The 23799-nt window shown below is 44.5% G+C and overlaps 1 protein-coding gene across 9 annotated transcripts in view; it reads right to left on the reverse strand.

The window, feature by feature from the left end:
• Positions 1–23036, reverse strand: part of DAB1 (DAB adaptor protein 1) — a 409353-nt gene extending 386317 nt beyond the window's left edge. For all 9 annotated transcript variants that reach the window (XM_058656380.1, XM_058656404.1, XM_058656398.1 and 6 more), the window contains exon 1: positions 22860–23036. The gene's annotated coding sequence lies outside the window, so the exon portion shown is untranslated. The remainder of the gene's footprint in view (positions 1–22859) is intronic.
• Between the last annotated feature and the right edge of the window lie 763 nt (positions 23037–23799).

Genomic DNA, 23799 nt, shown 5'->3' on the forward strand with positions numbered 1-23799 from the left:
TTTCTCAGCACTGTTCACAGCCTCAAGCACATATAGCAGATGCTATAATAGTATTAACAAATAATAATAAATATAATAGCATTAATAAAATTAACAGATAAGCATTAATAAATATCAGATAATAGAATAACATGACGGACAGATGACATAGTTTCCTGACCACAAAACAGGATTCCTCTCATTCGGTAAGATTTTTATATTAATAAAACCTGGTGAATCCACATTTATATCTTTTTTAATGAATTAAGGACACAGGCAAATATACCTGTAATAATTTGCTTATACTTTAAATGGTGGGCCAAGTCTGAGAATCCCAATGCTTTGTAGAGGGCTTATGTCCCAAATGCGTGCTAATGAAGCAGAGTACATAGACATGGAATCCTACCTGTACACTCCAGTACCTACAAAATTCCACTTATCTCACAGATAAGGGCAGTGAAGCCGGAAGTAAGGTAACTCACCCAAAGACATGGATGGTAAGCTATATGGTTTAGACTGAATTTATTATTTCTTCCCTATTGGAAACTGACGATTTATATTCAAAGTAGAAAACAAATACATATCAGCTCAAGCCATAATAGGCCTAACGGACTCATTTTACTCAAAGGATTCTCACAATGAAGACCCTGCAAATCTAAAACACTGGAAGCCAAAGCTGAACAGAAAATGATAATTGCTCTAAACAGACAGTGCTGGATTATAATAGCCTGTCTTACCTTTTGAAAGCTTGGAGTATTCACTGACAGAATGACTATCTTCACCCATTGAATTGAAATTATGGGTCGTTTCCAGCGGATTAGGAGATAAGTCAGCCTTTGAAATTATCACTTCAATGTCATTCAAACTTGTAATGCCACTGGTGTTTGACAGCTCCAAGGGCTCCTCCATGTGAGGGTTGGCTTCCCAATGCACTAGGCATTTGAAATACCTTTACTGCATGCCATGTAAGAAACGTACAATACATCAACTGTCATCCAGATTAATTCTTAACACCTGAGTTGGAGAAAATGAAGAAAAGCGCAGGCTTATTTTGTGAAGCGGTCCCCATCTAACTACTCTTCATACCATGACTAAAATGGTGCTTGGTATATAGAAGGCAGTGATTTCAAGGGGCTGAGTTAACAATGATTATGAAAGGTCAACTATCTTTCCATTAACTCCCAACAATGAGCACCAAACTGAAGGCTCATGCTCTACCACAGCATAGCAGGACCTACACAAGACACTACATAAAGCAAGACGATTCAAGAACTTCATATCAATTATCAGTCTTTTTTTTCTAATTGAGCCAGTGTTTTTCACATTGTCTCTGGTTAACAGGGGCATCTTATGTATTTCCATGAAGACTTACCAAGAATAGATCATAAATTATCTCATAGAGCCTGGGCTGTTTATTTGAGAAATGTCTCGCATGAATCCCCTCCCTGTTACCACTTAGTAATGCCAAGGAAAGAGAAGCAATCACAGCTTGTGTCCATCTAGACACACTGCAAAATGCACACACAATGCAGTCATGAGATGAGGTTTATCCAGTCTCAGGCACTGACACTAATGCAACTCAAACCTAACTTTCTAGTAGATAGCATCATTCTCACGGGTTTGGAGAGTTGTATTCACATTGTGCTGCTGTGTTCACCGTCTTTCCCCAGGCCTCAGGCAGATGGAATCTCTTAAACACCAAAACACCAGCAAGGACAGGAGAAGCTCTGCTTCCCTCCTTCCTTCCTTCCTCCAATCCTTCCTTTCTCTTTCTCTCTCTCTCTCTCTCTCTCTCTCTCTCTCTCTCTCTCTTTCTTTCATTTTTTTTAAATCACTAGGATGATATTTCCACCAAAAAGACCTCATTTTGACTTTATCGGAAGATGTTTCCCATAAAGTGTTGAGTCATCAGTAATGGATAACAGGATTCCAAGATGTGCATGAGATGATTTATCTCTTCACTCAACTACCAAATATTTGTCATTTCAAAGACAATATTTTGGAATCTCCAAGAGAAACTACTGAATTTACTTTACATGGCATAAAGTACCTAAACTATTTTACTACAACTCTAGAAGAGTCTCTTTTACAATCTTGCTTTGCTTTTATCTTTGCCTGTAGGATCTCTAAAATATATTGTAGCTATGGTTGCCAAATATTTGTTGAGTACTAATTCAAAGTACTTTTCATATATAGAAAAATTCATATGAATACATGGCTCTCAACTTCATGGCCTGATGACATAGGGGGTGTGAGACATATCCGTGCTACTACATAAATCATCCATGAGAAGTACAGTAAAAAAAGACAAGAAACCAGCTTAAGTCATGGGAATCTGCAAAGACTTCTGAGAGAAGATATGTGCATCTGACCCTACACTATAGGCTGATCATTATGTATTACTGCAGAAATGCAATGTGTGCATGAAATCAGAGTACTGCAACGGGCAGGGATTTCAAAGTTTGTCCATCCAAACTCTTCCTTCTCTGTGGAGACCATGTAAGTCCAAACAGGTCAAACAAGTATCTCAAGGACATACAGATCTCATTTTATCCCATCCTAAGGTACCATTCTACCATAAATCCCTTCTTTCACTTATGCACAGGTAACTCATTCTAGCATAGGTGACTCAGCAGATGTGACCAAAGACTTGACAAAACTGAGTTCCATCTTTTTCATGCCTTCTAAATAGGGAGAGCCTGTCTACACTGAAAAACAGCCTGTGTTCACAACATTGTGTAATGATACTATTACTCAATAGTGACTGACGAGTTAAAAGTTGGTAAGATATTAGCACACTTGACACAATGAAGTTTAGAAAATAGGAAGCTTTTTTTAAAAGAACCCTAATTTCACGGTACAGTAGATGTTAGGACAGGAAGTGAACTTACACCTGTAGGGTCAAACTCATCTTATAGTTGTGAAATATTAATTTGCGAATATGTTTCATGGTGGAGAAAACCTCAGCCTCTGTTATGCTGAGCCAGAACCGTAAAAAATGAAACTGTTTTAGTCACCATATTTTATTACACAAAGGGCTGAATCAGAAAATTGGTATATTAATAAAATATTTTTTTGCATAGACTTTGCTGATTAAACAAATAGCTTCATGCTTTTAGATGATCTGATATGTTTTGGTCACGTTTAAGGGTAGTGAGTCCTTTTTGTAATTACTAGTAGGGATTGTTCAATTATATCCATAAGTCCCAAGACATTACTGCAATACACCAGCTGGGACTGCAGTGCCCCTTTTCTCCCCGACTCCTAGATTAACTGGTGTCTGACATGTAAATCCCATAAGCGTTGATTCAGATACTATAGAAGTGGCTTAGGCAATATATCCTTGCCTTATTCATGAAGAAAAATAATCACAATACAGCCATCAATTTACTTGAATTGTTAACTCTCTAGGGAATAGTTACCTACTTCCTAGAGAGAAGGAATTAGCCTGGGAGTAAACTGCCATCAATAGAGACAGCAAAACCAGGTGGAATATAAAGGCCCAACACTAAACCCTGAAGACGCACCCTTCCTCTAGATGAAGAAATGGCCTCATCAACTGGGAAAAAAATCTGCTATATAAATTCACAACAGTTCACAGGGCAAAATACCCAACTCCAACCTCCATTCAACAAATAGGTTTTCCTAAGAAGTGAACTGGAAGAAATGAACATGCTTTAAAGATGCAAGTCAGATTGTTAATACTGTTTACATGAGCAATGATAATCAATTGTGGGCCATGTGCATGTGTGCCTGCCTACAAAACATGCATTTTGTACCCCAATTTTGCTTGGGGAATCACCCTCTACCATAATCTTAGGAACTTTCGACGATGATGGCAACCCATGTGGCTCATGACTACCATATTGGACAACAAACATACACAGGATTGCCATCATTGTCGAAAGTTCCAAAGAACAGTCCAGGCAGTAACTCCATCCATTCAACCTGTGTGAGAAAGTGATTACGCTAACGAGAAAGCCAGGATTCTTTTGCAAGAGAGCAATGAAAGTGTAGGATCCTCACCAAAACACTATTTGCATTAGAAAAAAATTGGCAACAATTTCAAAGTACAAAGGAAAGATTAAGTCATGACAAAGGAATGTTAAGAAATGCTGTATTATCTGTAGAACACTCAGAAAAATTTTTGTAAAGAGATGTGAAAAAAAAAAGTTGCCTCAGGCCCAATGCAGCAGGCTTGTGGTTGGAGTCCTTGCCTTGCTTTTGCCAGGATCCCGTGTGTATGCCAATTCGTATCCCACGGTTGCACTTCCCATCCAGCTCCCTGTTTGTGGCCTGGCAAAGCAGTAGAGGTTGTCCCAAAGCCCTGGGACCCTGAACACACGTGGGAGGCCCAGGAAGGCTCCTGGCTCCTGGCTCCTGGCTTCAGCTCACTGTTGCAGCCACTTGAGGAGTTAGCCAGTGCATAGAGAATCTTTTTGTCTCTACTTCTCTTTGTAGGTCTGACTTCCCAATAAAAATAAATAAATTTTAAAAATGTTGTGTTGGTTTTTGTTTGTTTTCTTTTGTTTTCTAAATTTGAGGGGGAAAGGATAGACAGAGAGGTTTCTTACAGTGACTTATTCCCCAAGTGGCAGTGATATTCAGAGTTGTGTCAGGGCTGGAACTAGGGACCAGAAAAGCAAGCTGGCTCTCCCAAGTGCGGTGAAGAAACCTATTTTTTTAAACCACTGCTATCACTTCCCATAGTTAGCGTTGGTGGGAAGCTAGAGTTAGGAGCCAGGGCTGAGAATCCGATCCATGCAGAACACCACAGAATGTGCAACTCTGAACTGGAATCTTAATAGCTAGAAACACTTTCTCCAAAACTGGTGTTCTTTAGTAGCAGAAGAAAAAAAATAGTGTACTGACAACATGAAAGTTAAAGTAAAACGTTCATAACAAAAATAACCAAAAAGTTAATTATAACAGCAAGTTGCTAAAATGCTTTCTGTTTCAACTAACGTGCTAAATATGTTATTGTGTGCAATATATTATCTGATTTAATAATCCACACAGGTAGATAACATCTTCACTTCCTTTTCATAGTTAAGAAAAAACGCATTTGGCAAGAATAAGTAAAAGGAGGAAACTACAGAATGTTGATTTAACTCAAACCCACATCTCTTTATTTCTATTATTCAAAACTCCGAACAGTGACTGCATTTGGACAGAAATGCTGAAAATAATTTTTTTGTCTCTCTTATTGCATGTGTGTTTTCCAACTTCTATAAATATGGAGTTATTTAATGAAAGAAAAACCATTCAACTCTAGTCACTATCTGGTTAAAAGAAGGCTGCTGTGTGCAATAGGTCCTTGCTTAAAACAGGTTAATTATGAGCACTGGGAGCTTTCCTATTCTGCTTGAGCTTCTGTTCAAATCTAATTTCTCAAAGTATATTGCTAGACACTAATGAAAACCAAAAGCGACACATGCATCCAGGAGATGGATAGCCAATGAATTTTCTGTTGTTTTTATTGTGAACAACTTTTTTTATAGCCCAACATTTCTATGCCAGCTATGGAAAAGATAAATAAATATTTATGACATTCACTCAATTCCACAGTAACGACTAAGTCGCTCATGTTCTCACTCTAGGTTGAAACATGCACATTTCAGTGACTGGGAGTCAGCAACCCTAAATGAGAAAGCCACTGAATGTTGTCATTACAGACCCTAAAACTACTCATTTGGCTCACGAAAGGAGATGCCCTTGGTAGCAGTACATAACAAGCTTAATTAAGGCTGCTGTAGATGGAGACAGATACAAACTTCATGTTGCCCAGCGAACAGCAGAGAATACATAAGAATTGCAGCAGACACTGGCTTTATTGAAGCATTTACTGTGCATTAGAAACATCTGACAAGGAAAACAAACAAGGTGATTGAGGAAACACAGAAATAAATGAGGTCCAGTTTCCCACCATTCAGTTGTCTTGTAACAACTTCCTCCATCCAAACGGAGTCAGTTCATCCTTTGATATGTGAACTGAACTTCCGCTTGAGGGAATTTATGGAGTCATAACACTATTACAAAAAGCATACCAGAACTCATAAAAATCAGCCATTGTCCATCTATGTTTAGACTACACACTGTGTTTGCTTGGGATTTTTAAGGTTTTTGTTTAATTACTTTAGTTGAAAATCAAAGTGACAAAGACAAGGGGATCTTTCATTCGCTGGTTCACTCCCCAAACGTCTACAACATCCAAGGCTGAGCCAACAGCCATAGGTAGGGAAGGCTGGAGCCAGGAGCCCAGAACCCCATCTAAGTCTTTCACTTGAAAAGCATGGACCAAACTATTGAAGACATCATCTGTGACCTCCAATAGTACAGATTACCAGGAAGCTGGATCAGAAATAGGGTGATAGCCTAATGGCTAAAGTCCTCACCTTACATGTGCCAGGTTTCCACATGGGTACCAGTCCTATCCCAGCTGCTCTACTTCCCTTCTACTTTCCGACTTGTGCCCTGGAAAGCAGCAGAGGATGGCCCAAAGACTTGGGCCCTGCACCCACACAGGAGACCCAGAAGCTCCTGGCTCCTAGGCTTTGGATCAGCTCAGCTCATTCAGCCATTGCAGTCACTTACGGAGTAAACCAAGAGAGGAAAGATCTTTCTGTGTATATATCCTTCTCTCAGTAGATCTACCTTTCCAATAAAACAAATACGTTTTTTTAAAAACGGGGTGTAAACTGGAACCCAGACACTTGAATGTGTCTTAACTAACCACTCCGGCCAAACATTCACCCACAGTTATTTAACTGATTTAGTGATTTAGTGCCAAATTTTAAACATGAATGTTTCACATAAAAAAATGCAACCAAGGGCCCGGCGGCATGGCCTAGCGGCTAAAGTCCTCGCCTTGAATGCCCCGGGATCCCATATGGGCGCCGGTTCTAATCCCGACAGCTCCACTTCCCATCCAGCTCCCTGCTTGTGGCCTGGGAAAGCAGTCGAGGACTGCCCAATGCTTTGGGACTCTGCACCCGTGTGGGAGACCTGGAAGAGGTTCCTGGTTCCCGGCATTGAATTGGTGCAATACCGGCCCATTGCGGCTCACTTGGGGAGTGAATCATCGGACGGAAGATCTTCCTCTCTGTCTCTCCTCCTCTCTGTATATCCGGCTTTCCAATAATAATAAAAATCTTTAAAAAAAATGCAACCAAGATGTTTAACTTTGCTTGCAAGAGAAAGCCCTGGCTACCTGGGCCCTACATACTCCCTTCCTATGACCATTCACTGCAGCTGAATGGTAGCATATCCAGTCCTCACCCCAACCTGAGCACGCAGAGTTTACCAGACACTTCAGGAACAATTACAGTGAACTGCGCTTGACATATGCACATCCTGAATAAACAGTCACAGTCCTCTTTACCCTGCTTTTTTGATCCCAGACAATGGAAAAATCAAGACAATTGTAGAGAAATTTATAAAAGGAGAGACTGTATCACCACCATCAGCCCAACCTCAGTGTCTTCACTAACAATTAATGACAAGATGCTGCATGCACTGGCCCAATAACATTTCCAGTCTCTTTTCCCCTGGATCCTGCAACCCAGCCACTTTACAATCCAAGCATTCCAAACTGCCCAGAATTCCCTCAGAGTGATGGTTCTTACCTCCACTTTTACTATGGTCCTCTGACCTAGACTGTGAATTTGTGTCTTATCCAACAGACTTGATGCATCCAGAGGGCAATTGTAGTCTCTAATACACTCATGCTGTAAGCCTGAAGCCCAGCACAGTACCTGGGAAATATTCATTGCAGGAAAGATTCACCATCAAATTCCAAGCGCTCTCCAAAGCACTTGATGTTGATCCTTCCCTATCCACAAGAAATCCATCCCTCTGTCTTACAGTTTACCCCAGCTAACACTTTCCTGGGTGTTACAGAGTACTACAACAGTATTATCTGTTAATCTGTGCGTCACTAACTATCCCCGGATTTAGAGGGAAAAAGCCTGTGTATCTTGCACGACCTTGGGGCTGGCCACTGTTGTCAGTATTCTGTAGCAGCCCTAAGAATACTGAGTTAGTGGATCAAGTCACATGGCACAGAGCCATTTCCAACAAATCATTACTGCTTGTACTGGATGATGGCTATTATTTTCCTCATCACCATTACCATCATCCTTATCATCTCTACAGGTGTAACCATTGGCACCACCACCTCTAGGTGAGGGATCCTTGAGACTTGTGCTGCCTCTTGTATGTATAATAACGTGTGACATTTGGTCAAGCGACTGGAGAAGACCAGAATTGTCTGCATCATGATCATTCCATTTCTCTACCCACACCTTCACACCATGCCAATTTAAAAACAAAATGACATAACTGCCCATTCAGATGATGTCCAAGGCAAGTCACCATCACACTGGCAAGCTACAACACACCCCGAAGAAAGCTGACTGGACAATGTGCTCAGAAGTCAACACTAGATGTGACGTGCCCGATATCTTTACCTCCCAGAGTAGATCTCTATCTCCTTCCTCTGGAGTGTTTTGTAAGTTATAGATTAATAAACCTGCCCTAAAAATGTGGCTATATTAGTCTTGCAAAATACTCACAAAGAAGAAATATTTTCTTCTCCCCGTCCACAGTGAATCACAGCACACAGAGGCTCACAGGTGCCGACAAGTACTAAAACTGCTATCTGGAGCCAACTGGAGGGTTGGGAGGGGCACCAACTGTCCCCCCTTCCAGTAGGATTCACAGCACATAAAATATCAAACTGTCTCCCCCCATGTGAGGACAACAGGGGCCACCAAGGTCATGGAATACCAAGATCACTTTCCAAAGAGAGAAAGAACAACTGCACGGTGTAGTTGGAGTCTCTGCTATTAAAGCAAAAGCAAAAACAAAAACAAAATCACCTGAGCGAAGAGGCTATGATCACTCAGCACCTAAATTCTCCTATGCACCAGAGCCAGCCCTTTTCACAGGCAAGAGCTGGGTGACCTTGTGCAGAGGACACACAGGGGATGGAAGGGTGAGGCAGAAATTAAGTGCCATGTACGGCAGGGTTCCAGTTGTGTGGCCTGTAGCAAAACCTGCCTGGAAGAGCCCATTATTTCCACTGAGGTTCAGAAAATTAAAGAGCTCATCCACGGCCACAGAACTAGTATTTGTCAGGCCCGGTGTACCCATCTATCAGATGAGGACAGCATCAACCATCCTGCCTATCTGACAGTTCTGGGAGTGCACGGAAGATGTTGGTGTGTGTGTGTACATGTGTGCCTATGAAACATGCCACAAACCTAAGCTTACTGTAGCTGGAGTATGACTTTTCCTGGACACCCACCTGCAGCTTTCTTTCATCCCACTGACACATTCACGGTGGGGGGTGGGGAATGGAACCTTAGCATGATATTCAGAGCAAAGGAACAGTGAATGGCTCCAGCTCTACAATTAACCAATCCCTGACAATGTTGTAACACATGTAGTTGGTTAAGTCTCCTCCCTGAGCAGCATTTCCTCAAACACAGAAGAGTGGGCAGTTCCTTCAGGGCACAGAGGCCCCTTAAGCTGTGGCATTTTTGTATTCCAGGGAACAAGTGGATGTCATTCAGAACCATACATAATTGTACCACAGTCACATTCTTTTTCCTCTGTCATGCTGAAATCCAGGTTCATAATCATTCATTCAATCTCCCTGGGGTCTGATGAGTTCAGACTGCAGATTTTATTATGGCTATTAGAAAAGTGGCACAATCTACAACATCCACAAAACTTTCAACTTTTACATCTCCATCCAGATGCCTCGTGATAACTTGTAATCAAACTGTTAGCTGCTCTTGGAGCAAAAGGTAGCACTGCTGCCAACTCAGAGTGCTCAATAAAGCTTAACAAGTAACTTCCTGGGGTAGGCCAGGTCAGGTTTGATCACCAATTCGTTTTCAAAGCTTTTTATACCCTGCAATTGCAGAAAAGGGCCGTACAGTCCTACTGCTGTTGCTGTCCTATCCTTCAGCACACTGCAGTAACCAGAGCTTAACTTCACTGTCAGCAGAGCCATCTCCACTCCCTACAGGATGACCCTGATGGAGTGGGAGGAGTGCAAAAGCGAAAGTTGATGACCAACCAACCACAATACATGTTTCACTTCCCTGCTAACCTTCAACTCTGCTATATGAGCAAACATTTCTCTTAGGAGTTGCACTGTTTCTGGTGGAGGAGCAAGTCCACTACCTTTCACTCAGATCATGCCCCTCATCCAGCTCTCCTTGTGTTGAATGAAGTTGGTCTTGACTTTCTTTCACAGGCTACCTTGTCAACAGACTTCTAGGGAAGTTCACTCACTGGGAGAAACTGGCAGGAGGCAGGTAGGAGAACGGAGAAACTAGAAGAAGCATTATCTCTTTCAAGTTGGCATTCCCAGAAGTGGCAGAGTCTTCTGCCCAGACCCAGCCCATCCTCTGTGTGCTGTCACTGCCACCATGCAAACTCAGCTGGGCTTCCAGCAGCTCCAGTCCTGGCCTTTCTCCAGTGCACTCTGCCTTCACACCTGCTCCCTGCTGGGTTCTGATAATGCTATGCTCTCCAATGATGCCTGCACCTCTAGACGGAGGCTAGCTTCCTGCCACTGCCGGTCTGCCCTTTGCTTCTTTTTCTTGTGTGTACCTGTTTCCATACTTCTGTAACTAGTTTTCCTATGCCAGATTCCCTATTCAAGAGTCTGCCTCCATAGATGTCCTGACTGGATTGCCACTACATAATCTATATCAGTGAAATTATTAAAATCTGCTAGGGAGTCACAGCTGTGGCAACTCTGAGTGAGCTCAGGATAGCACAGAGAAGTCTGGTCACTTCTGACACACACTTGTTGGCAGTTTTAATCTTTAGGCTGTGATTTTTTAAGACTTATTTATTTGTATTGAAAACTAGATTTAGAGAGAAGAAGACACAGAAAGATCTTCCATCCACTGGTTCACTCCCCAAGTGGTCACAACAACTGGAGCTGAGCCAATCCAAAGCCAGGAGCCAGAAGCTTCTTGCAGGTCTCTCATATGGGTGCAGGGTCCCAAGGCTTTGGGCCATCCTCCACTGCCTTCCCAGACCACAAGCAGGGAGCTGGACGGGAAGTAGAACAGCCAGACATGAACCAGTGCCCATATGGGATCCCAGAATATGGAAGGTGATTTAGTCACTAAGCTATCATGTCAGGCCCTAGGTTGTGATTTTTAAATTGGCTTCAGATAATGCACCAAGTGAACAATCCCAAGTGTAAAATATCTGCATTACTGTGTGATTTCACAAGGAAGTACAAGTCTAGGTCTGAACTACCCCTCCAGTACGTCCTCCCCACTGCAGTCCTCCATGTGATAGAGAAAGGGACCACTGCACCACCTGTGCTCAGTTGGATTACACATCTCCGCATTCAGAAGTCACTCACTGGGGCTTGTGGTTTGGCATTTCAGGTTAAGATTTCACTTGTAAAGGAGAAGGCCTCAGCTTGAGACCATGTTGTAAGACCTTTATTTTGGAAAGAGAGCAAGGGGGTGTAGGCATTTGGCACAGCAGTGAAATCACTGCCTGAGATACTCACATACCACATAGAGGTGTATGATACTCACATACCACATAGAGGTGTATGACTCAAGTCCAGGCTACCCCCTTTCCCATCCAGCTTCCTGCTAATGTGCACAATGGGAGGCAGGGAATGATGGCTTAACTACTTAACCCTATCACCCACTTGGGAGCCATGAATTAAGTTCCAAGCTCCTAGTTTTGGTCTGTTGGGGGCATTTGGAGATGACTCAGCAGATGGAAAACCTCTGTGTTTGCATTTCAACTGAAATGAATTAGTGAACACATAAATTAAAAAGATCAACACTAGTCTGAATGTCAGACTCCCTCTTCTAGCCTCCCTTTGTCCCAGCCATATTGATTATGGCTGCTCAAACATACCAAACCTTCTACCTCCAGTGATCATGTGTGGCAAAAGACTCCTGGCCTCACAACCAGAAAGCACAATCTATTAGGTTAACCCTGTGCTCGGCTTCTGTCTGAACGAATCATGCTTCGTATGAGTCATCCTCTGTCAAACAAACCGACAATAGCACTGTGTATTATTTTCATTCCAGAAAACCAACAGAACATTGCTGATGGGAGATCAAGGAAAAGCTATAGCATTTGGCAAGGAGAAAAGAGAAATTTGCAATTTCATCAACACTGACAGTAGTAAGGGGTAACTTGCAGAGAAAAACAAGCACCTGCTCTAAGTCTTAGAACACAGGTATCATGGAAGTATGATAAAGAATGGGAGTGGGCTTATGTAAGGATGAAAGGGAGGAAGGACTTTGCTGGCAGGTAATCATTATCACATGGGCCATGGTTGAACATTTGTCCCACTGTCCTCTTGTTCAAGAACAAGTTATACTTTCATCATATCTGCAAGCTTCCTCAAAGGGCCAAACCCTGCCAGCAGCTCATCATGGTGTACCAGAAGATCTGAAACCAACAGACTAAGGGCAAGACAGAAAGAGCACTAATGTGGGCGCAGAGAAACCTGGATCTCTGCTCCAGCAAAGCTTCACAGCTGGGGCACATCTTTTCACCCTCCTCTGGTGCCTCACTTGCAGTAGACACACCCAGGGGTTCTCAGGATTCAAGCTGGAGTTGAGACTTCCAACCAAAAGTGGCTGCTGGGGTAGTTAAATCACTAAGCTGTGCTGCAAAAGCCAGGCTGCTATGTCAAGAGTGAGACTCACTCCCAAGCCTCCTGCTGAACAGGACCCCCAGTCTGAAAGAGGACTGGCCCCTCCTGCACAGATTTCCTCGCTCTTCATGGGGAAGCCAGCAATGCCCTTCCAAACCTCTGTTACCTGAACAAAGTGATGGGCTGCTACTCGGGTTGATCACTCTCTCACTAGCCCCTTTCCTCACTCTACACGTCCATTAGGCCAATCAAATAGAGATCCCCTGTCCCTGTTATGTCCTGCATGGTTGATCCACAGAAGACAGCAGTGATGTCCAGAAGGCTCTTCTATTTAGCTATGAAATAACCCTGCAGGCAAGGCCCCTACCACTTGGCAAGCACTCACTAGACACCAGTGTTTCTCTTGCTCTCCTGACTCCCCACCTTTCAGAATGACAGCTGAGGATGAAAAACATACCACTAGAAAATACACATTTTAAAGTGTGTGATATTTATAAGGCCAACTATAATAATGCAAAGCACCTAAAATAATTCTAATGAAAGAGTGGATATACTTGTGGAGAAAACCATAAACTCTTGAAATCAGAACTAAGAAATGGAGAGTTACTACATTTCTGGGTAGAAAGACTCAATATCATAATAATGACATTCTCTTTGAACCAATCTATAAATTCAATGTCACTCAAATCAAATCTCAAGAGCATTTTTGTGAAACAGTAAAAGATAATTATAAAATTCATACAGAAGACAAGGGCCAAGAAAAGCCAAGGAATTTCTGAAAATGGACTTTATAGGGAAAAATGCCAAACTTATTTTAAAGCTGAAGTAACACAATTTGGTTTACACAAGAGAATAGACAAAGCAGGCACCTAGAAACTCAGTCGCACTGGCATTGTTACTCAGTGGGTTAATCCAGTGCTTGGAACACACCCATGCTTCCCCTGTGTATGACTTGACATTATGAGTATGTACTGCTCCACATTCCATCAAGCTCCTGCTAAGGTGCCTGAGAAGATGCAGAAGGGGACCCATTCACTTGGGCTCCTGCCATCCATGCTGGACACCAGCACAGCTCTTGATTTTGACCTGGTCCAGACCTAGGCCTTGCATCATGTAGGGAGTGAACAGAGGATGGAAGATCTCTCTCCTTTTTCCCCTCTTCTCCCTCCCTGTTTCACTCTGCCTTTCAAATAAGTAAACTAATTAAATACACTCTAAAAAATGCTATGTATGCCAGGAAAATTATTTTTCCATATGGAGGAGAATTAAAATGACTACCTCCCCCCCACACACACATACATGTTTGACATGGATCACAGAAGTTAAACATGAAAGGTGAAACAATAAAGCTTTTAGAAGATAATAAAAAAGAATACGTATGTGACATCAGAGTGAGAAAAGAAGTCTTTCTCAAACAAGACATAAAAAGTGCTAGCCATAAAAGAAAAGATTGATAAATTCAACTACATTAAAATTAAGAAGTTAGATAGCAGAAGGTTGGCAAGAATCCAGCTTCAGTGCAATCTATAAATCTTTTTGGTTTCTCAAAGGAATAAATTACAGTAACCGTTCTGTATTCATTGGAGCTACAGTCTCACCATACGTGTCACCGTTACAATGCTAGAGATGGTGGGCCCATCTTGGTCTGCCTTTGGATTTCTAGTACTTTTGTGATTTTACACGAATTCACCATAGGTGAATTGTTGGGATTTATACTTAGAACTTCTGTGGGTATACATAAAAGTTTCTGCTCAGAATCATGCGACCTGTGACCTAGATCAAGCCCCAGTATGCACCACTATCACGACACACTGGCACTACTAAGCCATCACCAGGGAACAACACTGCATGGCTCCTGCTCCTTACCCATTACACAGTTTCCTTATGTCAGTGATCACCCACACTGCAGATTTCACTCTGTTCTGCTAACCACTGGGATTTAATTTCCAGAGGAATATGTAAAAGCAAAGCCAAATGTCTCTTGGTACTCTAAGAGTAGATAATTAGCAGGACCAACTTCTAACCCTGTGGGAGAAGCTGATCTATTGTTTTTCATGTAGCCAAGATTAAGACCAGAGGTAACCTCACGAGGCTCGAAGTCTCCTGCTTCCTATTTCTGTTCATCCTTCCTCTCATGCAATCACTACCAACATTCTGCCATTCACACTACATCTTGATGTATATACATAAATATACGAATATAGGCTAGGGTCATAGAAAAGGAAAATGTTTTCTAAATATGACTTGCAGCTTAGAGGATGCAATCTTTGTCAACAGGCTCCCATGTTTCAGGAGAGATGCCTGCACTGCTGTGGTGGCACCTCACTTGAACCCTCAGTTACTGAGAGTTATTTCTTAAAGACCCTGAGGATAGGACCTCCATAAGCCTTCCAAGTATTTAGTGTCAGGATACTCCATCATTAATTAGCATTGTAATTTACAAATCTCCTCTTTCAATGAAAAGCATTTGTTATTTTTCCCCTGAATGGAGCTGGATTGCTCTATTGAATCAACCACTACAATAGGACAGATTTGGAGAAGCAGTTACCGTTAATGATGTCTAAGTGATGTCAATAAAACACAAAAATGACTTTCAGTGGACGATTATAACTACTCACGTTCAAATTTGGATTACAAAATAAAAAAGTATGATGAAAGGTTTTCAAGTTCACTGATCAGAAAGAATTTCAATATTGTCAACAGAAAAACCATTAATCTACCCTAATCTTTTTATCCATATTAATTTAATCATCCACGAGAGTGCACATACTGAATTCAATTCTGCAGGATCTTATTGAGCACCTACTACTCTCCACACACCTGGGTTAAAAGAAATCCCACTTCCTTCCACTAAAAAGTTTATAAATGTCTTCATTTCTTTTTTTTTAAGATGTATTTATTTTTATTCCAAAGTCAGATATACAGAGAGAAGGAGAGACAGAGAGGAGAATCTTCCATCCGATGACTCACCGCCCAAGTGACCACAACCACCAGTACTATAGCGATCCAAAGCCAGGAACCAGGAACTTCCTCCAGGTCTCCCACCTGGGTGCAGGGTCCCAAGGCTTTGGGCCTTTCCCAGGCCCTTAGCAGAGGGCTCGTTTGAAAGTGCAGCAGCAGAGACAGAAACCAGTGCTGCTACGGGATGCCAGTATCACAGGGCAGAGGATCACCTTGTGGTGCCATTGCACTGGTCCCAGGGTAATTCTTTTTAGGCTAGTTCTTCAGAACAGAACATCCAAAAGAACAACACAGAAGGAGGAAGATGAAACTTGGAACGGAAGCTGTACCTAGCAGGCGGAATGCAGAGCCGACTATACAGAAGGGTATTAGGGCACTGCAAACGCATCTATTGTGCTTCGTTACTTTGGCTGTATGCTAATACAGGCTTGGTTGCTTCATTGCAGTGCTATTTACACTCTCAGTGTATTTTGTGTACTCTATCCACATTTTGAACCTCACATACTACTTTCATAGAAATGAGCCCCTACAAACATTTTTCAGTGATACATCTATCACATGCCATTGAGAGATACTCTTTGCCATCAAGGTTTCATGCAAAGGAATTTAGAAAATCTTCAATGATTTCAGTGCACTTCTGCACTGCAGGAAATCTCTCAACCCTTAACGTGTCAGGAAATGTCACATCTTACAAAAAACAGGATGTATAATTCAATACTTTCCAAAAACGTTTGAGCACGGATTTTCTTTCACACTGAGCACTCTTCCTTTTGAAACATCCTAACTATTGTGGGGAACATAAGTGTTCCCTGAAACACAGTTCGGGAAATTCTCTATAAAAACCCATTCCGGGGCAACTATCTGTCATGACACGTAAGACAACACATCCCACATTGAGGTGGCAGGGCTTTAGTTTCCTTTTTTAATTATTATTATTTTTTAACTTATGTATTTCATGATATAGTTCCATAGGCTCAGTGATTTTCCCACTCCTGCAGTCCCCTATCTTCCCCCACCCCCACTTCATTGGTTTCCCCTAAATTCTTACAATAGTATATTACTTTTCATCCCAGATTCCTGGGGGGAGGCAGGGAATAGCTGAAGTAGTTGGATCTCTGCCATCCCCAAGTTGGAACAGGACTGAATTCCAGAATTCTGGTTTGGCCTGTCCCAGTCTATTCTGTTTCTTTCTCTCTTTTTTCCTATTTCAATCACAGCTTCTACACTACGACCACTCTTATATATGCCCATCCCTAAGCCCATAACAAATGTTGAGGCCCACTTTGAGTCCAGGTTGCCTTTAGATTGAGAAATTCCCACACTAGAGTGCAATGTCTTCTGCAAAGCATTCTTTATGCCTCCCTTTCTCCAGCAGCTTCCAGCTGCTATCAGTAGCACATCGCAGCTATTTATGCATGAGGCTGGGTCCCTAGGTGGCAGACCTTTGCAGTTCACAACACCTAGCCATGACTCTGAGCCAGGCGCAAAGTGGGTATTCAGTAAATATTTGTTAACTGTGTACTCAAAAGATCTTTATGTGCATGCCAAAAATTTCCTGGATACTCTCAGTGAATATTCATAACATTTCAGGCTATATTTTCAAATGAAATACTAACAAGAACAGAAACAAGAGGAAACAAACAGAGACAGAGGCTCACACAGAAACAGAAAGGAACAAAGGAGGTGGCTAAACTGATGGACAGTGAATTGACAGGAAGGGAGTCCACTGGAGAGTCAGAGACTGACCAACAGAGTCAGAATCTGAGAGCAGGTACACAGGCTTGGCAATTTTTCATGGGTCACTGTAGGTCAACACCACTGACCTGGGTTCATTCTGCCCTAGTTACAACTGTCTGAGAGGGCCAGTCCTCATCTGTCTCCCCTAAACAGGCCACCTTCACCAGTACAAAACCTCCATCATTTGAGCTGTGAGCTCTTCTATTCCACTCTTCTATTCTCTGCCTGTCTTCCTTTTTCTCTTCATGAGAATCCTCCACTGGCATTGTAGATGGCCTATATGTTGGGTTCAAGCACAGTAAAATAATAACAATAAAAGCAAGCTGTCAATTACTTTTCAATAGAATATGCTGCATATCTCATAAAACAGAAGTCAGAGGACTTTTATGATTCCTAAACCAAAACCTTCCCTTATCTGAGGACTAAATGGAAGAAAAACACAAACAGCGTATCACAGAAAAGGAAACCTGAACAATGACTTGTTCTACAAGCTAAGGGAACTGTTCAGGTGACTATCTTAACGGGTGGTTGTAGCAGTGTATGTAACTGTGTGTATCTTACAAGAGATTATTTTCTTGCATGCATTTCAGATAGAGTTCACTGCCATTTTTAATGGATAGAAATGTATAACTCAGAGGGAGATTATGGTGTTACTTCTTTTTTTCCTACTGATACTGTTTTTTTAATCTGGAATATCTGATCAGCTTCTGTTTGACAGCCTGACAGCCACTTACATACCAAGCTTTATGGCCACGTGCAAGTCATTTAGTCACTTCTTTGTCCTGCATAGGGGACAGCTTGAGAGGAAGGAATGAGTCCAGTGTTGTGGCTTAGTGAGTAAAGCTACCACCTACAGTATTGGCATCCCATATGGCATCAGTTCCAGCTCCCTGCTAACGTACCTGGGAAAACAGCAGCAGATGGCCTAAAGTTCTTGGTTCCCTGTACCTACATGAGAGACCTAGAAGAAGCTACTGGCTCCTGGCTCCTGGCTGACACAGCTCTGGATCTTACAGCCATTCTGGAAGTGAACCAACAACAGAGGGAAGATCTTTTGTCTTGCCCCCTCTCTCTCTCCTCTCTCTGTAATTCGGCACTTCAAACAAAATAATTCTTCTTCAAAAATAAATATTTTTTTAAGAGGAAAAATCACTAGAAAAGGAGCACAAGGATTCGGGATTGCTCTGGTGTATCTGCTTAAGATTACGTATCTTCTCAACAGGACTTTTCTTCCCAATTTGGAAATTGGGATAGTTGACTAAACCACTGTTAAAACCAATGTCGCGTTATTTTCCTAAAAATAAGTGCTGAAAATTACATCAGCATGGAGGTTTTGGCATGATGTGCGTGTCTGCAATTCCTTTTCATAAGGAATGGAAGTACGCAAGAAAATCATTCCAACAAAATCAAGTAAAAGAAAAGTTGTGAACTTCTAATACACACACACGCACACGCACACGTGTATCTTCCTCCCTTCCTCTCAGAACATCCCTGCTCCAAAAAACTGTCAGCTGCAAAAAGAGTATCTGCTGGGCACTGTTCTAAGCATTTTGAGTGAGGTCCCGTAGTCTGCCAAGCAATGTTGTGAAGTAGGTGCTCCTTTTATTATAAAGAACATCAAAACCCAGAGAAGTTAAGCGAAGCTGGTGAAGGCTACACAGCCTACAGAGCTGGAGACGCTGATGGCGATGCCAGGGTCCACTACTGCCCACTCCCGCCACCCCACACCACCTCCCAGTTTGACAATCTCCATTTACCACAGCTTATAACAGACATCATCTGTTCTGTAGTCTTGGTCATCCTGACTGCCTAATTAATTATTCTCCAATTACTCATTAATTACTTAATTAATGACTATTTCTGCAGAGCAGATACATGTGTACCAATATCAACCAAGACCTACTAGGAACAGTCACTAAGTCCCGAGTGTTCAATGCTTGCCATCAGTCCAACTGAACTGCTCACAATAAAGCAATGGGAACAAATACACAGCATTTTCCCACAGAAAGTCTTCCTATTTCATATCCTCCAGTACATGTTATCACCATCCTGAAAAGCAGCCAGCATCACCTCCCGACTCAGAGGCAGGCTAATATAATGGTTAGGTTAGAGCCTGAAACCACAGACCTTGAGTTTCAGTGCTGTTTCCACTCCTTACTTCCTAGGTATTCACAAAAGTTACCAAATCTCCCTGTTGCTACAGCTTCCCTATCTTCCAGATGGAATGAGAAGATTTCACTTCCTCGGTTAAATGAAAGATGAAATTAAGTGTGCAAAGTGCTGGGCAGCATACTGGACTCCTAGTAAGTACTATGTCAATTATTCTTGTAACTACATAAGGGTGACTTGCCAAACATCACAAAGAAGTAGCTGGGTTTACCCCAGTATTCTAATTCCAAATGTCATCCTTTCTGTTTACTAAAAGTATGTGCTAGAACACTCAGTGACTGGATTCCCCCTGGAAAACTGTTCAAAGATCCCCCAGGCAGCTAGTATTGTGCCCATTTTGCAATGATGAAACTGAGGTTTTGAGAGGTTCCATGATTACGCCTGAGGCACCACACTCAACTAGTGTACATTCTCCATTACAGTGGATCCTAAGTAACACTTCAAGCTCCTGACAACACCCTTCAATGTGCCATTTTTTCAAGTGCCATCTAAAAGACATAAACTGTGATTTTCTTGCTTTGTCTGCTTTATTAGCTTGAGAAACGGATTAAATCGCAGCAAAAACAAAATGTTTGACTTGAATGAATTACCGGAATGAAACGCTGCTTCAATTACATTGGTCTGCCTGCAGGGTGGCTCCCAGCATCTACAATCCACCCAGCGCAGTATCTGAGATGGTACTCGCAGGTACCAAGTCAGATTCCCGTCCTGCTCAAGAGAAATCACTTCGTAGGGCAAAGGGGAGCGCCAGCAGAACAGCACATTCCTCTCCGTTCTGGGCGGAGAAAATGAACAATAAGTGATATGATCTCCTCCTGGCAGCTTCGCACAATGGTGTGTCTTGCAAATGAAACATACTGGGAAACAGCTTGTGAGATGAGCTTCATCAACAATAAGTAATTTTTATTCAGATTTTATTGTTGAATACAATGAGCATGATTAAATGTTTCAGATATGCCTATTCAGACCTCACACAAACCGTCAAAAAAAAAAAAAAACTGAGCCCACGAAAAATCATCTTCTTAAATCTGCTTTCGGAAGAGATTTAATTGCCAAGTTGATGTGCAGAACTGAATCCATACTTGGTAGCCCAGTTACTGCACACTTGCGCTTCTTACCTTGGCCTCTTCCCTCAGGCCCGCGATCCTGCCACCGATGCCCATTAGTTACCAGGCCAGTCTGTTCAAACCTCTGCGTTTTGAACTTCCTACACCTCTAAGAGGGCCTCTGTGTATGGAAAAGAACAATAGCGCTTCAAAACGCTTCTCTGCGTGTTCTTTAATACTCCATTTGAATGCTGGGATTTCAATCAAGGACATCAGTAGACAATTTCTGATTGCTTGGAAGTTGACTTTTATATAGCTTTGATTAGGTCGCCCTCCTCAATAGGAAATCAAGAAATTCTTTGATCCTTTTCAGTTTCCAGCATTGTCCTCAAGCCTTGACAGGATGGGGAGTGAAAGGGATGGGCTGGGGAGGGGGTTACCCCAACCTTCCCCCAACCCAGGGCTCCTGCTTATGCAGCATGGGGTTCTGTCACACTCACTCATCTTTGAGATGTTGAAACAATGGGTGCTAATTCAGGGGGTGGGGACAGTTGATAATGTTATGGATTTCCCAAAGACCTGTAATTGGCACATAAATGCACAAACGTGAACTGGATAATTAGGGGGTTCAGAACGTAAGCCACCTTTAATTTATATGATTATTTGAAAACATGTTAAGTGTTGTGAAGTGTCAAAGGAACCCCCACAAGGCCTTTATTCAAAAACCATCAACATTGTGAAAGTGCGCCAGTAGGAAGGGAGCAGAGGGGGTTAGAGGCAAGGCAGAGTAAGCGTCAGCATGCGGGTCCGGATCGCCTTCGCCTGGAGCTGCGTGGCAGCACCCGTCTTAGGGCTCGGCCGCACAGCTCCTCCAGGGCAGAGAAACGCCGCTCGGGCCACAGCCGGCTCTTAACTCGCTCCTCTTTCTAATGCAGCTGAACCCGTGCTCACGCAGCCTCGGAGCCCCGCGGACGCGCCCCCAGCCTGGGCAACAGGCAGCGGAGCGCACCGATGCCCGCGCCCGGTGCCCCCGCCTCCCCTCTCCCACCCGCGCGGCCGGGCGGAAGTGCCCCCGCAGACCCCCAACAATGAGGACTTGTGTGTTGCCAGTGGGGGGCGGGGGCAGTCTACCCGGAGGAAAACCTACTTACTCTGGAGAGTCCCCAGGCAGGCACCGCGGCCGCCAAGTGGCCTGGGACTCGCCAGGCAGCTTTCTCCGGTGCCCCAGCCGCCCTCCTGTCCTTTACTGCGACTCCATCAAAAGAAAAACAATAAAGCATAAAAGCCTTTAAAAGTAGGAGAAAAGCCGCGCCCTCCCACCAGGGGTCACAATAACCCGCCGCTGCCGTAGCCAACCCCTGCTGTCCGTCCTGGCTGCGGCCGTCCACCCTGGCTTAGAAATTTACTTTTTCACCTATTCCGCAACCCCGTTCGGAGGCCGCCACACTACTTCCCTCATCTCGGCGTTCCTGATTCCGGCTTCTCTCAGCGGCTGAGAGTCCCCTTTATGGCTCCTTTATAAACAGAACACCCGGGATTGAAAGTTTCCCCAGTAAGAAAGAAACTGAGCTCTGCATTGAGGCAATTGTCGAGTCGCGGGGGCAGGGAAGGAAGAGAGCGAGCGCGCATGGAGTGGGCAGCGGGGTAGCGGCCCTGGGGAGCGCTACCGAGGGAGGCCAACAGGCACGGGGGTCCGAGGACCACAGAGCCAGCTGCGAGGATACCCAAGCAAAAAGGCTGAGGTTACGGGAAAGCCCGCGCAGTCGGAGAGGTGGAGGAAAAACTGCCGTGCTGCTGGGATGGAGGGAAGTGAGAACCAGCAGTGGGGAAGAGCGTCTGGTCTCTGGGGCGCGACTCGTGAGGTGGTGAGGTGTTTGGGGAGCAAGGGGCAGGTTCTGCCGTTGGAGAAAGCAAGCTCAGGCAAGAATAGAGCCAGGAGGGAGGAAGGTGCAGGGATCCCGGATAGAGACAGGTCTTGGTAGGACAAGTGTGGAGAGAGGATCGCGAGTGGTCACAAGTAGGGAGCTGGGGGTTGGGATGGGCGGGGGGCGCAGGAAAGAGAAGCGGTGGCTGTCCCCTTTCCTTCCAGCAAGTGGAGGGAGAGGACGGAAAACTGCTGCAGTAGCTATCCCCGCAGCACCCCTTGCCCAACTCCCGAGAGGCGCGCCCCGGGGGCTCCTCCTCCGTGCCCTACGCCGTGGACCCAACGGAGCCACCCCCACGGCATCCAAGCCTGCAGTTCCCACAGAGCACCTGCCGGAGCAGAACTCCAGGGCTGCACCGAGTCCCCCGCTGCGCCTCACCTCTGCTTGCCTGGAGCATCCTCCGCTGCCGCAGCCGCCAGGAAGCGGCTCCCATGCCCGGCGGGAGGCGGCACTCAGGCGCACTCTCCAGCCCGGGGAAGCCCCCCGCTAGCGCGGCTCTCGGTCCATCCTCCCGGGGAGCCACGGGCCTCGCGTCAGAGCAAGGGGAGGAGACCGCCCCCAGCGCAGACCCACCTCCTCCGGCAGCCCCCGCCCCGCCGGCCCGGCGCCCCGCGGCGCCTCTCACCTGCTGGCTCGGCCGCCCGCAGCGCGCCCCTCGCCCGGCCTCGCAGCTCCCTCTCCCGCCGGGGCGCTCAGTGCGCCGCTCGAGCGCTCCGAGAGCTTAGCCCAGTCGCAGTGACGACAAGCTGGAGGAAGAACCAGCGAGCGAGCGAGCGAGCGGGGGCGCCGCGGCTCGCAGTCGAGCCTCTGGAGCACCTTCGTTCACTCCCCATCCCGAAGGGAAGGGGGAAGAGCTGAGAGAGCACGGGGTCCCCGCCCCAGCTGCGTCCGCTAGGCGGGAAAGGAGGACAGGGTTTCACCAAGTAGCCAAGAATTGCCATACCGTCACTGCCACCAGCACCGTCCCCGCCCGGCAGTCCTCATGTTTTTCTTCAGCGCTACTCCGCGCGGAGCCTCTAAACATCCACATACCCAAATCCACAGCGCGCCCGTGGGCTCAACCAGGAGCAGAGCTACAGCTAGAACGAGTTACCCCCGCGCCCCTTAGCCGGAGGGGGAGCTGGTCCCCAGTGGGCGGTGCTGCTAGAGGCTGGTGCCTTAGCTGAGGTTTCCCAGTCATAGTTGGGCAGGGAAAAGGGCATTGGTCACATTTTTATCAGTCCAGGGGAGGAGCGGAGGTACACTCGAAACTGTTAGTCCCGATTCCTTCCCCTCTTCCCCACCTGGTTCATAGTAGGTCTGGAGTGGACAATCCTCA

Source organism: Ochotona princeps, chromosome 2 (genome assembly GCF_030435755.1).
Source record: "Ochotona princeps isolate mOchPri1 chromosome 2, mOchPri1.hap1, whole genome shotgun sequence".
NCBI lineage: Eukaryota > Metazoa > Chordata > Mammalia > Lagomorpha > Ochotonidae > Ochotona > Ochotona princeps.